At 39.2% G+C, this 18,284-nt stretch overlaps 1 pseudogene across 1 annotated transcript; it reads right to left on the minus strand.

The window, feature by feature from the left end:
* Positions 1–3,716: 3,716 nt before the first annotated feature.
* On the minus strand, positions 3,717–4,679 carry LOC103273113 (annotated as a pseudogene). Its single transcript, XR_002482685.1, has one exon. The product of XR_002482685.1 is annotated as a replication protein A 70 kDa DNA-binding subunit pseudogene (transcript).
* Positions 4,680–18,284: the final 13,605 nt, after the last annotated feature.

Consider the following 18,284-nt stretch of genomic DNA (forward strand, 5'->3'; position numbering starts at 1 on the left):
TCTAGAGGTTCTTGGAGATGTGGCTGATGCTAGTAATGGGGCAAGAAAAGCAAAAAAATGAACCTCAAGTCACTGTGTGACCAGATCTAACACTAATCTTGACTCTAACTCTAGCAAGTTAGCAGATGCCCAGGTGATGCCAGGGTCCCAGAGGCCAAGTCTGGGGCACTTTGAGCAACAAAATAAATGATGGCAATAGGTTATATCATGAAATAGAATAAGAATCCACAAATGCATACTGATATAGACAAATAAATAAATGGAAGAAAAGAGAAAGTTCCTTCATATGGTAGGAATATAACTAATAAAGGTAGAGGGATAATGGAATTAAAATATCACATTTGGTAACTACCTTAATAGCAATTGTTTTAGGCAAGAATCACCAATTGCTGTTAAAACTATGCAGAAGTAGGCAGAAAAAAGGATATTTATATACTCTCAAAATATCTTATTCCCCAAACATTTATAAGTTACCGAAGGCAAAATAGTAGCTTTATAACAAACACCACCATCATCCAGTAAGAACATGAGCACATTAACGTGACAGGCAGAACTCACATATCTTCAGACACAGTGCACTGAGAGAAACACATCACTTCTGTGGTGTCTCCTCCAAAAATCCATAACCCAAATCTAATAAGAAGGAAATATCCATTGAACCAAATCGAAAACATTCTTCAAAACAACTCTTCTGCACTTGTTAGCGTTCAGAATTTTTTATAATTTTTTATAATAAGAAATGAAATTCTTATTATAAAAAGTATAAACTATGATGGAAAAGGTACACACTACAGTTTTTAATATATTAGTCATAACAAATGAGTAGTTTCATGCAAAGTCAGAAATGCATATCTTGAATTCAGAAAACAAATCTGACTGCCTTTCAAATGAACACCAGCCTTAGACTGCCTAAACAGTTATTTCTGTATGTGAACTATGGAAATATTTTAGGATGATCAAAATCTACCCTCCTTTTTGGTCTTTTTTTTTTTTTTTTTTGAGTCGGGTCTCACTCTGTCGCCCAGACTGGAGTGCAGTGGCTGCTCCCGGCCACCGCAGCCTCAACCCGCTGGGCTTTGGCGATCCTTCCACCTCAGCCTTCCAAGTAGCTGGAACTACAGGCGTGCGCTACCACACCTGGCTGATTTTTTGATTTATTGTAGAGATGAGGTCTCGCTGCCCAGGCGGGTCTCGAACCCGTGGGCTCAGGCAATCCACTCACCTCAGCCTCCCAAAGGCGCGGGATTACAGACTGAGCCACCGAGCCCGGCTTCTTTTTGGTCTTATTCATTCATCTCAACTGGCTTGTGATCAATACTTCATGGAACTTTTCTACAGCTGTCCCCCCAGGTGTCCTTTCAGAAAAAAACAAAACCCAAACTTTAACTGAAACTTTGCACAGACATAAGCCCTGACGCACTGAACCTTGAAAGAAATGGACGTGCAATAGCATCAAAAAATGTTAGAAGTTATTCAGATTGTTAAACATAAAGATGGAGGAGCTGTCCCAGATTATAGGAGAGGAAGAAGATGTACAACTAAATGAAAATATGATCCTGGACTGGATCCTGCCACAGATAAGATGGGAGCATGATGAGATAATGGCCAAACCTGGACCTAATATATAGAGTAAACAATGAGATTACACCAATATTAACTTCCTTGTTTTGATAATCAGATTGTGGCTATGAAGTAGAAAGTTTTCATTTTTAGAAATGCACACTGAAGATTTAACAGGTAAAAGGTTAATTATGCCTGCAAATTATGCTGATATGTTCTTCAAACACACAAACACACACACAACTGCATACATACATAGTAAAGAGAGGGTAGTAAAGAGAGGGTAGCCACATGCTCACATGCGGGGATTATTTTTTGCAAATAATTATTTCTTTGTAAACCTGAAAGTATTTTGTGCATTTGTGTGTGGGTATGTGTAGTTCTTTGCAATTTTACCAAGTGTGCAGATTTGTGTGACCACAAGACAAGACACAGAGCACACAAGGACACACTCGACACGAGAACCATCCTGCATCCGCCTCCCTCCCTCTTCCCTCCCCAACTGCTGGCAACCACTAATCCGCTTCCCATCTCTATTAATGTATCATTTTTTAAATGCTATGCAAATTGATTCAAACAGTTAAGTAATATGTTGATATTAGCTTATTTAGCAGAATTCCCCTGACATCCACTTGAGTTATTGTATGTACCAATACTTTGTTCCTTTTTATTGTCGAGTAGTATTCCATGGCATGGATGCACCACAGTTTAACTATGTCCCCACTGAAGGACAGTTAGGTTGTTTTTAGTTTGGGCTATTGTGAATAAAACTGTGAACTTTTATGCACAAACTTTTGTGTGAATATGTTTTTAATTCTCTGAGTCAAACACCTGAGACTGGGTCACACGGTAAGTGCATGTTTAATTTTATAAGAAACTTCCAAGCCGTTTTCCTGAGTGACTGTACCACTTTAAATTCTCACCAGCAATGCATGAGTAGTCCAGTTTCCCCACTGCCTCTACAGAATTTGGGGTGGTGACTATTTTTGAGTTGGAGTCTCACTCTGTTGCCCAGATTGGAGTGCAGTGGCCGCTCCTGGCCACCACAGCCTCGACCTGCTGGGCTCCGGCGATCCTTCCGCCTCAGTCTTCCAAGTAGCCGGAATTACAGGTGCGCGCTACCACGCCCAGCTAATTTTTAAATTTATTGTAGAGATGAGGTCTCGCCAAGTTGCCAAGTTGCCCAGGCGGGTCTCGAACCCGCGGGCTCAGGAAATCCACTCACCTCGGCCTTCCAAAGCGTGGGATTACAGGCTGAGCCAGTGAGCCCAGCCTTGCAGTTTTATTTTATATTTTCCTGCTGCTAATGAGGTTGGATATCTTTTTATGCATTTGTTTGTCATCTGCATAACCTTTTCAGTGAGATTTATCTTCATGCCTTTTTCTCATTTTCTAATTATATATTTGGTTTTTTTTTCCACAAGCAAATAATATACTGTTTATTAAAACAAAGCAAGGAAAACAAAGGGGTTCTCCCTTCAAAATCCTTTCTATTTAATATAGCTAAAGTCAAGAACTGAAACATACAAACCCAAGAATTTTGCACAGGTAGAAAAACTGCATTCACCAACCAAAATGCAACATTAATCGAAGTGAAAACTAAAGCAATGCTTTGTAGTTGCCTGGATTTCCCTGGGGGACAGCAAGTCAGTGCTTATCAGCCGTCCTCAGAAGAGACAATTTTGATTAATATCAGGCCCATCTGACTTAGTCTATTAAACCCTGAAGGAAGGATATTCTTCAGATATAAAAGATATGCCTTTGATTAATAATTCTACCCCATTGCCATTCCAAGCATTAACAAATATGTAGCACCTCTAGAAAGAGAGTGCCTTTCAATTCTAGGAAGACACATTTACTAAAATACTCAGGTGTCCCACAACCACTTAGCTCTCCCTTGGAGAAGCAAACCAAGTTGTGAAGGTGTCACCACTGGAGAAGCAAAACCCTACTTACATAATTTACTCTACTGTCTGCAGTTAGGGTCAACTATTTGTGACATAATTCCTGCTTGATAATAATGAAATCTTAATAAAAACTGACAAAGGCCTGAAGACAGAGGGAGTGACTGGTTCTATACTACCTACTGGCGGACCCCATAGGCTGACAGTTTACACCACAGCCATCTGAGCACATTTCCCTTTGCCTCTCAATGGGTTCCAAGATGCATATAAGACAGGAAATTGCTTAGTCCACCCTAAAGAGGCTCTCTGCACTGTGTAGCTAATGTGGGATTGTCACACAGGGGTGAGGAGAAATCGATTCCATTTTGTGATTCTTTATCTGCAAACTTCTATCCAATTAGTGCTGCTCTCCTCACATTAGTGCGTTTCTCCTGATGTTCATGATCAGCCTTCTGCCATATTCTCTGTAGTCCATGGGCTTCGCGTCCATCACAGTGGCCTTAATTCGAGACTCGTCGTTGTGGGTCTCTAGCTTGACTCTGACTCTGAATACAGAGGATCGAAAGTTGGCATTCTGGAAAACTTCCTCAAATGCTTGTTCATTCTTCTCTTTTAGTTCCCCAAGATAAGCAGTGTTTTGTCTGAGGATAGCTTCGGCAGACTCCTGGAAACAAGTCACCCACTGATTCTCTTGAAAATCTGCAATATTTACTGACAGGATCATGCGGTACTTGAAATCGGGAAATTCACGGCGCTTCTCACAGCGGTATAATCCATTCTGCTGATCAATTACTTTCTTATTGCAGTCCTGAGTCGGGCAGGCCTGTACATAGAGTTCTCTTTGCGAAGATACACCACTGTTGCCACAGCGTTAAAATAGTCCGGCTTGTCCTCTTGGCCCAGATTCTCTGATTTAACCTCATATAAAGTTTTCCAGTTGGTGTTGCTACCTGTTACTCCTCCACTCTTTAGATCAGAGATGGAAACACCATCCAAGGCTTGTCCTTCTGAGTGAAACCGTCCACGAAGCTTATAGGCCTCTGGGATGTCAGGATTCACAATGACAGTGCTTGAAGACAGTACAGAGAGGCTCCGTCCACCAAAATCAGAAACTCTGTCTCCTTTGGTAGCCATCACGGGTTGTCTAGAACTATCAAACCTATCAGCATCTTCCCCCCACAGAGTAGCAATCACCACTTTTCCCGATGTGTCCATCAAATAGATATTCCGCTTAGCAACCTCTCTGTTGTTAGACTTCACTGTGATTTTAGTGGCATCTTCATAGCTCTTGCAGATCCCGATTATGATTACAAATGAGTCTTTGTCAACTTAGCGAATCAAAATGTGTAATTTTGTTGTGATCCAATTTATTATGATTTCTTTCTTTCTTTTTTTTTCAGTTGGAGTCTCACTCTGTTGCCCAGGATGTGGTGCAGTGGCTTGCTCATGGCCACCACAGTCTCAACTTGCTGGGCTCAGGCGATCCTTCCTCCTCAGCCTTCCAAGTAGTTGGAGTCACAGGTGTGGCACATACCTAGTTAGCTATTTTAATTATTTGTTTGTTTGTTTGTTTGTTTATTTTAGCAATGAGGTCTCACCAAGTTGCCCAGGCTGGACTTAAACCCTTGGGCTCAGGCAATCCTCTCACCTCAGCCTCCCAAAGTGCTGGGATTACAGGTGTGAGCCACCACGTCTGGTCTAAATATTTCTTTTTATGCATCATGATTTTGGTGTGAACACTCAAGACTCTGCCTAGTCATAGTTTCTATAGGTTATGTTCTATTTTTCCTGTAAAGGTTTCATAGTTATACATTTTATATTTAAGTTGATGATCAATTTTGAGTTATTTTTTGTATACTTTTTTGTGTGGTTTAGGTCAAGGTTCTTTATTCCTTTGTCTTCTTCCTCCCCTCTTCCTCCCTCCCTTCACCTCCTTCCCTTTTCCTCTTTCTTTTTGTACTTATTATTGGCCCATTGCTCAATTGCAATTTGTTGAAGGCTATTCTTCTGCTGAATTGCTTTTGCTCCCTTGCCAAAGTCAGTTGGGCGTATTTGTGTGGGTTGATTCCTTCATTTTCTATTCTGTTCTGTTTATCTCTGTGTCTTTCCTCTGCCAATATCATACTTGCTTGGTTACTGTGGCTCTAATGGTAGATCTTTACATCAAGTAAGAATGGTTGCTCCCACTGTATTCTTGTTCAAAATTGTTTTAGCTCTAGACCCTGTGTCTTTCTAAAGAAATTTTAAAGTAAGCCTGTTTATATCTATAGACACCTTGCTGGGATTTTAGTAGGAGTTAAATTAAACCTATAGATCAATTTGAGGAGAACTGACATATGTGTTATTCTGAGTCATTACACATCCCTTTACTTCTTTACCTAGCCTTATTGTGCTAGTTAGAATTTTCCAGTGTATACTGAAAGGATAGTGAGATCAGACATCCTTTCCCCCACTCAATCTTAAGAGAAAACATTCAATTTTTCACCTGTAAGTATGATTTAAGATTTGTAAAGTATATGGGGGACCCCAAATGCCAAATTTATTTATTAAAACATTGTATATTTATTCTTATGTGATTAAACTTCATTCACCTTTAAAGTACTCTCCACCTGATGCAATACACCTATCAAGATGATTTCCATGGCTTGGAAGTTTTTGAACTCATCAATTTTGATGCCTTTTAGTGCTTCTGCTATTTTTGTTTCACCTTTTCCACATCTGCCAAACATTTCCCTTTGAGGACTTTTTTCATCCAGGAAAACAAAAAGTTGCTCAGGGTAGGATCAAGTGAATAGGGAAGGTGGAGCATGGGAGTCATGTCATGCCAGTTTTGGTCAAAAACTGCTGGAAACAGTTTTGGTCAAAAACTAGTAAATCACCCATCATAAAACGGACAAACATGTTGTTAAAAAAAAATCACTGAGCCGGGCTCGGTGGCTCAGCCTGTAATCCCGTGCCTTTGGGAGGCTGAGGTGAGTGGATTGCCTGAACCCGTGGGTTTGAGATCCGCCTGGGCAGCGAGACCTCATCTCTACAATAAATAAAAAAATCAGCTGGGTGTGGTAGCGCATGCCTGTGATTCTGGCTACTCAGAAAGCTGAGGTGGAAGGATTGCCGGAGCTCAGCAGGTCGAGGCTGCGGTGGCTGGGAGCGGCCACGGCACTCCAGTCTGGGTGACCGAGTGAGACTCCAACTCAAAAAAAAAAAAAATCACTGAAGCCAACTGCATCCTTTTACAACAATGCTAGGTGGTACACTGATGCCAGTGGGTTCCCAGAACACTTGGCGAAGGGGAATGTCTATACTACAAAGTGCAGGCTTTTCCTGCACTACAAAAGATAATAAACCCTCCAAAAGGTAATTCTGGTTTTTCTGGGATCCCCCCTCATAAGTTGTAGGATTTTTGTAAATGCTCTGTTTTAATTTGGTATTTGTCCTCTACTTCAAATTTGCTGAAAGTTTTTTTTAAAACTCATGAATGAGTGCTGGTTTTGTCAAATGCTTTTCTGGTTCCATTGATAAGCTAATATGTTTTTTCTTCTTTATTCTGTTGATATAATGGATCACACTGATTGTGGAATGTTGAACCAGTCTTGCATACTTTGAAAAATTTGCTTGGTCATTGCATATAGTTTTTTTATACATTGCTAGATTTGATCATCAATGCCTTAAAATTTGAATTGTCAGATGGCTTAACACTTTTAGATTTGGTGAATTCTCTTCACCAGAGGAGTTCTGTTGCAAAATGGAAAACTGGAAAGTAACTGGTAGAAATGTTAAATGATTCCACTCATGCATCAGATAGATGAATTAGATAAATAGTCCCTTTCTAATCCTAAAATTTCTATCATACTCTTCGTTATAGACACTGCCATTTTGTATTCTGAGACTGGGTGCTCTGTTGAAAAATCTGCATAATTCAGATGGGAGATACTAAGTTGATCTAAATGAAGGACAATGGTATAGACAGATGAATATAAATAATAGAGACATAAGTGTTACAGTGAACCAACTAGTAGGGCATGACATAAGAAAAAATGCTAATTCTTGAGACTAATGTTCTGTAATATTTACAATCATTGCAGAAGACTAAGTAGCAAACATATAGTGAGGTTAATCACAAAATGTGCAACTGTAAGGAAAGAATCAAGGTCCTGAATTAGCCTCAGAAGTAAGCTGTTGGGTGTGATGACATTTCTTCTTGATAGAAAAAAGGAGAATGAGTGGGACGCAGATCGAGTGGTGTGGTGATTTATAGGGGAAATTAAAATATCTGAGAAGTACAAGTGCAGATGTGGGAGAATTTGGCAGAGAACAGCATGGAATGTTAGATGAGTGTACTCAAAGTCAGCAGATGACTCAAGGACTTCTTGGTATTTTATATCCATGGAAATTGCAAGTGATGGGGCATTTACATTTGACCTGTTCAACTTGACTACCATATGAACTACTAAATGAAGTCACCAGAATTCTTCAACACATTATTCACGCAGTTTGAGCTGTGTAAGACTTTATATGACGATCTTTGTAGTGATTATTGACCACATTTGTTTCCTCACTGAGGTTAATATTTTGTTTTGTTAAGGCAGCACAAGAGATTTTTGCTCCTCATTCAGTTAAAACAGGAACGTAACTGAGATAGAGGTTGTTTATTCATTTAATTTAGGAGAAATATCCCATCACCTCCTGTAGGACTTGAACTCCCTCTCCACATTCCTCAGTCAATTTCTAACCCACTCACTCTGTCAGTTCTCAGAACGTGCCAGAAACACATATATCTGCAGCCTGTGGAGTTTGTTGTTCCTGTGCCTGGATTGCACTCTCTCTACTTTTTGGTTTTTCTTTCTTTTTTTGTTTTTTCTGTCGCTCAGACTGGAGTACAGTGGCACACTCCCGGTCACCGCAGCCTCGACCTGCTGGGCTCCGGTGACCCTTCCGCCTCAGCCTTGAACCACAGGCACGTGCTACTATGCCTGGCTAATTTTTGATTTGTTGTAGAAATGAAGTTTCGCCAAGTTGCCCAGGTGGATCTCGAACCGGCGGGCTCAGGCAATCCACTCGCCTTGGCCTCCCAAAGTGCTGGGATTACAGGCTGAGCCACTGAGCCCGGCCACATTATTAATTAAGGTTACAATCCACCTCCTGTGCTGTGTCCTGCCTTTGCTTTCTCTTTTTACTTAGAATCATCATTTGACACAAGAAGTGTTTCATTGATCTATTTTTTGCTTATGTCTTTCCTTTTCTGGCACTATAATTAAATCTATGAAGGCAAGGGTCTTGTCTGTTTTGTTCGTGATGAACTCTCAGTGTTGAGAACAGTGCAGTCACAGGAAAGGCTGCCAATCATTGTGTTTAGCTAATTAATGAAACCATAAATAAATGAATACCAAGCTGAAATATGAGCATTCTTAAAATGGTCAGTCTAGTTTTCATTGCACCTTTCTCACAGATCAAGTCTGAAAAACATGGTTACAGTTTGTTATGGTTTTTATAATTCTCCCTAGAAATTTTGAAAATGTCAAAGATATGTAAATACCAGTGGTGCTAGGTGACAAAGGATCCTATACAAATTTTAACAGGTTTAATATTTTAAATGTTAACAGGTAAAAGCAGCACTTATTGGATAAAGTAATGATTACTGTTATTCTAATATTTCAAATGGTTTTCATTCATATATTAAATGAAACAGTGATTTCAGTTCAGAAAACCTATGTATTTCTATGTTGACGAGGCCTTAAAAGTACTATGAAAAATAAACAACTAAATAAAGTGTGAATTTTTAGCAAAAGCAACCACACAATTTTATGGAATTTATTTTATGAGTCCTTCAGTGCTTGAGAGGTAACTTTTACCTTGTTTAAGCTCATGATTACACGTAGATCCTGTACATGGCCTCAGTGTCTGAATGGTTCCCTGAGGGATATTTAGAACGGTAATATCTCATCCTGATGGACATTCAAGCACCAGACTTGGAATGAGAATTCATTTCACAGTTGCAATTAAAATGGGATCTGTATTGAAATTTACAAAGAAACAGCATTGATAATCTTGCCTACACATAGGACATACCATACTCTCCACGGAAATGAACATTTTACTAAGAGTCAATGGCTTCTTGTATTGGCCTCATTGCATGACTTATTAGTTCCTTATTTTTAGAAATGTTAGTTAACTTTTTTGAACCTTGTAATCACTGGAGCCAGTTCTCCCTAATAAATTCCTTTTTACATATACATATATCCTAGTGGTGCTGTCCCTATGGAGATCCCTGACTAACACAGACAGCTGAGCCACTCATCATGTGCCAAATTCCACTTTAAGTTGGTTCACATTATCATGGCAAGATGGCTGCAGCAGTTTCATATTTTACCCCAAAATAACAGTGTTTACAGAGGGAAAAGAACTCCCCCCCCTCTATCATTTTGTAGGAACAAGAAAATATATTCCAATATTTGCCAATTTTTATCAGTTTGTGATTTGGTGAAAATGTGGTATCTGTTCACCCCTATGTCTGACATTTTGAAGAGGCAGAGTATTACCATTACTTTAAATTATTCAGAATACTCTTGTGTGCTAGGGATAGGGTCACCCTTCCCAGAACAACGCTGATACTTAAACAGAATTGGGATACTTCTTGCCAAGTAGGAGATGGAGGTAGGACAATGTAGTAGACATACAATAATATCTTCCAAAAACACCGTTTTCTCTCTCAAGACTTTCCTGACATCACCTTCTCTCCAGCTCCCCATCTTTATTTATTTATTTTAGTTGGGCTCTTGCTTACTCACCCAGGCTGGAGTGCAGTGGCATGATCATGTCTCACCACAGCCCCTGAGGCAGGTTAGCCAGTGTAGTTTAGGCATTTATAGACAAATTTCTTGCACGTAGGTCTCAATTAAAATAGGGTAAGCTTTCAGATATCTTTCTTTTTTTTTTGAGTTGGAGTCTCACTCTGTCACCCAGGCTGGAGGGCAGTGGCACGCTCCTGGCCATCGCAGACTTGACCTGCTGGGCTCCTATGATTCTTCCGCCTCAGTCTTCCAAGTAGCTGGAACTACAGGCGCGCACTACCACGCCTGGCTAATTTTTGATTTATTAGAGACACGAGGTCTCACCAAGTTGCCCAGGTGGGTCTCAAACCTACGGACTTGGGCAATACTCTCGCCTCAGCCTCCCAAAGTGCTGGGATTACAGGCTGAGCCACCAAGCCTGGCTTAGATATCTTTCTTATCTGTACGTGACCTTCACCAGACCAACCAGACATATCAAACCTAACCTCCTTGCTGGTTGAATGCAGGACTACCAGTACAGTAAATCACAGAAACAATAGGGAGTTACTCAAAACATAGACATGCTATTCCAAGAAAGGCCCAAATCTAGTTAGACAATAACTTCTATTATTTAGGTCTTTGTGACCTTAAGTGTTGAGAGATGGTCATCAAAACTTGTGACCAGAGCTGGGCTCGGTGGCTCCCGCGCCTTTTGGGAGGCTGAGGTGAGTGGATTGCCTGAGCCCACGGGTTCGAGACCCGCCTGGGCAGCGAGACCTCATCTCTACAATAAATCAAAAAATCAGCCGGGCTGTGGTAGTGCACGCCTGTAATTCTGGTTACTCGGAAGGCTGAGGTGGAAGGATCGCCAGAGCACAGCAGGTCGAGGCTGCGGTGGCCGGGAGCGGCCACTGCACTCCAGTCTGGGTGACAGAGTGAGACTCCAACTCAAAAAAGAAACAACAACAAAAAAAAAACAACCAAAAAAAACTTGTGACAAGATACTTGCAGCCCTCTGCTCTTAGCTCATGGTTTGCTTAATTATCGTTGTATCCCTGCGCTCTTGATGGTTTCGTTGGCTTTGCAGAAGCTTGTCAGTTTAATGAGGTCCCACTTGTCTATCTTATCTCTTATGCCTGTGGGTTTTGGGTTTTGTTCAGGAATTGAATGCCAGTTCCAATTTCCATGAGGGTATATCCTTCATTTTCTAAGGTTCTTATGGTTTGAGGTTTTACATTTAGGTCTCTGATCCATTTAGAGTTAATTTTTGGAGACAGCCTACAGACTGGGAAAAAGTATTTGCCAACTCCAGGTCTGACAAAGGCTTAACATCTTGGATCTAAGGAACTCAAACGTGCTGAAAAGAAAAAAACAAACAAACAAATCCATTATAAAATGGGCAAAAGATATGAACAGACACTTCTCAAAGGAAGACATCTGAGCAGCCAACAGACACATGAAGAAATGTCAGCCTCACTAATCATCAGGGAGATGCAAATCAAAACCACACTGAGATACCACCTAACTCCAGTCAGAATGGCAATTATCAATAACTCAAAAAATAACAGTTGCTGGAGAGGGTGTGGCGAAAAGTGAACACTTCTACACTGTTGGTGGGAGTGCAAACTAGTGCAACCTCTGTGGAAAATAGTATGACAATTCCTAAAAGCTCTAAATATTGACCCCCCATATGACCCCGCAATCCTCCTACTGGGAATATACCCTGAAGAACTCAAATCACTCTATAGAAAAGGTAGCTGCACACGTATGTTTATTACAGCATTGTTCACAATAGCAAGAACCTGGAAGCAGCCATGCTGCCCATCAAAAGAGGACTGGATTTTTTAAAATGTGGTACATATACACGATGGAATACTACGCAGTCATAAAAAAAGAACAAAATCATGAATTTCGCAGCATCCTGGATGGAACTAGAATCTATAATACTGAGTGACCTCTCACAGAAACAAAGATCTGAGTATCACATGTTCTCACTCCATATAGTGGACCTTGAACATCCAACGTAATACTATAAGAAAATGACTGACAGTGGTGGGAAACTATGCAGGGGGAGGGAGATGGGATTAACGGTAGTAAATGTCTGTCTGGGGACGGGGAGACACCTCTTATCAACAAGCGTGCCTAAAATGAAGCATATTTGTATACCTAACCCTTAACTGTACCCCACAATATCATATTAAAAAATATTGATTAAAAAAAATTATCGTTGTAAAAGTATATAAAGCTTCCTGTCAAAGGCAAGCATGTACCCCTTTTCTTAAGGCATATATGCTTTTCTTGAGTATTCCTTCTTTTTTTCCTAATAAACTATTTCTTATACTATACTTTGGTTTCACTCTGAAATTCTTTTCTGTGGCAAAACCAAGAATCCACAGAGCACCACAACAACCCACCCAGCATCATCTCAACTTACTAAACTGAGGCAATCCTCATGCATGAGCCCCCTGAGCAGCTGAGACTACAGGTGTGCACCACTAGATCCGGTCAATTTTTAAATTGTACTGCAGAGACAAGATATCACTGTGTTGCCCAGGTTGATCTCAAACTCCTGAGTTCAAATAATTCACCTGCCTCAGCTTCCCAAAGATGATAGTCATGAGCCCCCAGCACCTAGCAGGATCATCTTTTGTTCTGTTAATTTGTTTTTGTTTTTGAGTTGGGGTCTCATTCTTTTGCCCAGACTGGAGTGCAGTGGTGTGATCATGGCTCACTGCAGCCTTGACCTCCTGTGCTCAGGTAATCCTATCTCAGCCTCCTAAGTAGCTGGGACTACAGGTGTGTGGGACTACATCGGCTAATTTTTTTAGTTTTGCAGAGATCAGGTCTCACTATGTCTTAGGCTTGGCTCAAGGTCTTGGCTCAAGTGATCATTTTGCCTCAGCCTCCCAAAGTGCTGGGATTACAGGTGTGAGCCACCACACCAGGCAACTCCCCATCTTTAGATACGCTTTTTTTGTTATAACAATTAAAACATTTTACTTGGTTTACTTATTTATATTTTTCGGTTTCTTCTGGTTAATAAATTCCTGGAATCCACATGCTTGATTTGTCCTAAGACAGTGCCAGACACACAGCAGGTACCCAACAAATGGTTTTGCCTTTCTTCCCAGAAACTTTGGAGTTTTCTCAAAATACAGACCATCATGAATAGCAACACTCTTGTCCAAAACTAAGACCTGATGGCCATGTTACTCTGAAGCATATTACACAAACCTGCTGACACCATATTCTATGTTGTCACTTCAGTGAGCAGTGTATGGTTAAAGGATCATAAGTCAGAATTTTTTGTGCCCTGCTAGTGGGATGCACATGCCTCGTATTATGGCATAAAATTACCCCTTGCATCACTGTTCATTTTCTCAACCCTGCTCTCCCAATCTCCTAACTCTCCTAAAGCAAAAGCAAATTCTCCTTTGCTTACTGATCCCTAATCCATGTACAACATCTTCCCTTCCAAGTCTTCCTCACAAACACTTAGCAATGATTATAGATAACCTCTTGGAAAGCATGAAAAAGTAGGGTAAAATTAAATAGGACAGAAACTCTAGTTACTTAACAAGGAAAAAATAAAGGATAGAAAAACATTAGATCATCACTCTCTTATTATGGTAAAAACACATAACATTAAATTCATCTTCTTAACCATTATCAGTATACAATAGTGTTTATTATATTTTGCATTGTTGTGAAACAGGTTTCTAGAATTTTTTCATCTGGCAAAACTGGAACTCTGTCCTCATTAAAGAACAATACCCCATTTCCCTCTCCTCCAACTCCGGTAATGACCTTTCTACCTTATGTTTCTAGGAGTTTGACTACTTTAGATACTTTATATATGTTGAATCATAACGTATTTGTTAGTATTTCTGACTAGCTTAGTTCACATAGCACAATATCCTCAAGTTCATCCACGTTGCAGCTTGTGACAGGATTTTCTTATTTTTAAAAGCTGCATAATGTTTTATTACTTATATATTACCACGTTTTCCTTATTTATGCTTCTGGCAATGGGCATTTGAGTTGCTTCTACCTCTTGGTTAATTGTAAATAATGTTGCAACAGACATGAGTGTTCAAGCATCTCTTTGATCCATCTTTGAATTCTTTTTTATATATACCCAATGAGAGATTGCTGGATCATATGATAATTCTATTTTTAAATTTTTTGAGAAACTTTCATACTGTCTTAATAATTTCTTCACCATCTTATATTCCCACAGGCAGTGCACAAAGATTCCAATTTCCCTGCATCATTACTCAAACTTGTTATTTTCTGCTCTTTTGATATTAGTCATTCTAATGGGTGTAGTAAAATCTCATTGTGACTTTTATTTTCATTTTCTAATGATTAATGATGTTGAGCTCTTCTCAAATGTTTGTTGGCCATTTGTATATATCTTCTTTGGAGAATTGTCAAGTCTTTTGTCATTTTTAAATTTAATTTTATTTCTTTGTTGTCGAGTTATAGCAGTTTCTTGTAAATTCTGAATATTCACCCCTTATCAGATATTCGATTTGCAAATATTTTCTCTCAATGCATACATTATCCTTTCACTCTGTCGATTGTTTCCTTTGATGTGTAGAAGTTTTAAGTTTGATGTAGTCCTGTTTGTCTACTTTTGCTTTTGTTGCCTATGCTTTTGGCATCATAACTAAGAGATTTTTGCCAAATTTAATGTCCTGAAACATTTCCCTTATGTTCTCTTTCAGAAATTTTATGGTTGTAGGTTTTATGCTGAGGTCTTTTGTTAGGGTATGGACGGACCGGGTGAGGGTCGAGAGGCGCAGGAAGGCGTGCAGCACTGCCGGGGCTGGCAAGCCGGAGGTGCATGCTGGGAACTCAGAGATCCGAGTAAATGCAAGGAATTATGACACACAGAGGTGAGAGAAGAAAAGATTTATTTAAGAAAAGTTCACCCCCCACAGACAGGGAGTGGGCCTACACTCTAGGTGAGTGTGGCAGCGTAGCCCCTCAGAGTCCCGTCTTAAATCCTTTTCTTGGAGATGTTGCACGTAACTGCTGTGACCAGTGGATGTCTTGGAGAACCTGTGACACAGAGACCCATTAATGTTCACCCACATTATCATAGCCCCTAGAGAAGGGCGTGACAAAGATTCTAATTCTCCTGCACCTTCCAAAACGACATTCCTTAGACCTAATGGAGGGTGTACCTCCCCTTATTTCCTAGGCATTCCAAGTAGGTAGCTTTGGGGGATCCTTGGCTTCCCTGTAGATAGCGCCCAATTTACTGGAAGATGGAATCCTCAGTTGCTCCCCTTCTGAGCGGTCATAACTTTTGTAATTACAAGTTTCATGACTTTTACAATCCTTGCCCAATGCATGATGTCTTAGGCCTTGTAAATTCCCTTTACTATAGGCAAGCTTGATTGCCACTATGAGATACCTCAGATAGCTGGAACTTTGTTTCTGAAAAGACAAAATCGGTAAAGTTAATTATACCTAAAGTGTGCATTTCTCCAAAAGCATAGCTTCTACTTTCTCATCATTGCGTCAGGGTTTAAGAACAAGATGAAAAATGGCTTCCCACCCTCTTTCTGTTCTTTCATCTTTAATCCATTTTGAGTCAATTTATATGTATATGTTGTAAAGTAAGTCTCCAACTTCAGCTTTTGCATGTGGATATCTGATTTTTCCAATGTGTTTGTTGAAAAACACTGTCCTTTCCCTATTGTATGCTCTTGACACCGTTGTTGAAATAATTGGGCCAGACATTGGATTTATTTCTGAGCCTTCCATTCTGTACTAGTAACATCAGACCTTGGTTACTATTCCATTGTAGTATGTTTTGAAATCAGGAAGTGTGAAGACTCTAATTTTGTTCTTCTTTTTCAAGATGGTTTTGTCTATTTGGAGTCTCACACATAGTATTTTAGATTTTTTTTTTTACTGCAAAATAAGCTACCATTGGGAATTGGTAAGGGATTGCATTGAATCTGTGCATTGAATCTGTGGATTGCTTTGGTTCATATGGATATTTAAACAATATTAATTCTTCCAATTCATGAACACTGATTGCTTTTTCATTTATTTGTATTGTCTACTATTCATCTTAGCAGTGTTTTATGGTTTTCAGTGTACTAGTATTTCATCTCTTTGGTTAAGTTTATTTATAAGTATTTTATATTATATCTTTGATGCTATAGTAAATGGAATTTTTAAAAATTTCCTTTTGGATTAGTCATTACTAGTGTACCAAAATGCAACTCATTTTTACATGTTGATTTTATACCCTGCAACTTTGCTGAAATTGCTTATTCTTATTGACAGTTTATGTGTGTGTATATGTTTATGTATGGAATTTTTATGGTTTTTCTACATGTACAACCTACTTATGATCATGTCATTTATGAATAGAGATAATTTTACTTTTTTCTTACCAGTTTGAATGCTTTTCATTTATTTCTCTTGCCTAATTGTTCTAACTTGAACTTCCAGTACTATGTTGAATAGAAGTGCTGAGAATGGACATCTTTTTCTTGTTTTTATTCTTTGAGGAGAAGCTTTCAGTCTTTTCCCATTGAAAATGACATTAACTGTGGAATTTTCACATATGGTTTTTATTTTGTTGAAGTAGTTTTCTTCTATTCATACTTTGCTGAGTGTTTTTATGATAAAGGAGTGTTGAATTTTGTCAAATGCTTTTACTACGTCAATAGAGATGTGGTTTTTGCCCTTTATTCAGTTAATGAGGTATATTACCTTTGAACCATTAGAATTAGATATCATTTCCACATAAGTCAACCAATATTTCCTCTCATAGTCTTTCAAGTTTTTATTCAAATGAAACCTCAGCAAGCCCTTCATGGGATACCCCATATAAAATTACACATATAATTCCACATACAATATCATCTATCCACATTCTGTGTTTTATTATTTTTCTACTTAACACTTACCACCCCTTAACATACTATACAATTTACTTATTTATCTTGTTTATCACCTGATTTATCTTAGCTAGGATGCAAACGACCTGAAAGTAACATTTGTTTTTTCATTGCTGTATCCCCAAGTGCCTAAGACAGTGTCTGGCATAGAATAAGCACTCAATATAATTGTTGACTCAATTAATAAATATGAAACTTATATAATCCTTAAAGATTATATTTCTAGTTGCTCAACAATGCAATGAATTAACACTAAAATATTAGGGAGGTGAGAAGAGAATATTGAGTTTAATATCATCCAAGCCTGTGAGTCTACCTTAACTAAAGTGTTCTCTTTCCCAAGTCTCTTACCACACTCTCTGGGGTTGCATCATGCTTATAATTTCCTTGACCCCTACGACTTGCTCCACCAAATTTTCTTGTTATTTTACAGAGTGAGTCCTCTTTGTTTCTAAGCTGCACTAAACACCTTCCTTTAAAAAGTGATCTTTTAAACTTGTTCTGCTCATTCAAAGAGCAAAGGTAGTCAGGAAGTCAGAAATCACAGAATCTTGGCGGAAAGGTAAATAAGCAGATAGTTAATTCATGAGTTCTTTCCCGAACACCTCTAGTCTAGGGTCTCAGAGTGATTGCTCTGTGGGAAGAGGCAGTTGAGCGACAAGGTCCTTGGCTGGCAGACATTCCTTGTGAACTCCCTGGTGAAGGCTTCCAGCTTGCAGGTAGGAGCTGTGACCATATTCTCCATTGTATCTGCTCAGAATCTAGATCATAAATGAAAGGAGAGGAAAGAGGCAACAGCTTCAGTGTATCCATATACTTTTACTTTTCAATGTTTTTTTTTTCCTCTCTAAAATTGTGATTCAGACATATATAAAATGAAATTTTGTGGTTGAGGCAATTTGTTTGAGATATGCTTGAGGCAATTTTTAAAGGAGACTGAGGAAAATACTGGAATTAATCACATACAATCCCCCAAACATTTTCTCATTGTCCTCACTATTTGGTCTCTTTCTCTGTGGAATGCAGGAATGTCCTAGCCTAAGACTGTGGGTATTTTTCTTTGCTTATCCTCCTCCAAATTAAACCTCTCTTCTAAAATTAAAGGCCAAGGATAACTACAA

The sequence above is a fragment of the Carlito syrichta genome, unplaced genomic scaffold (assembly GCF_000164805.1).
Source record: "Carlito syrichta isolate Samal-C Ts95f unplaced genomic scaffold, Tarsius_syrichta-2.0.1 Scaffold313565, whole genome shotgun sequence".
Taxonomy (NCBI): Eukaryota; Metazoa; Chordata; class Mammalia; order Primates; family Tarsiidae; genus Carlito; species Carlito syrichta.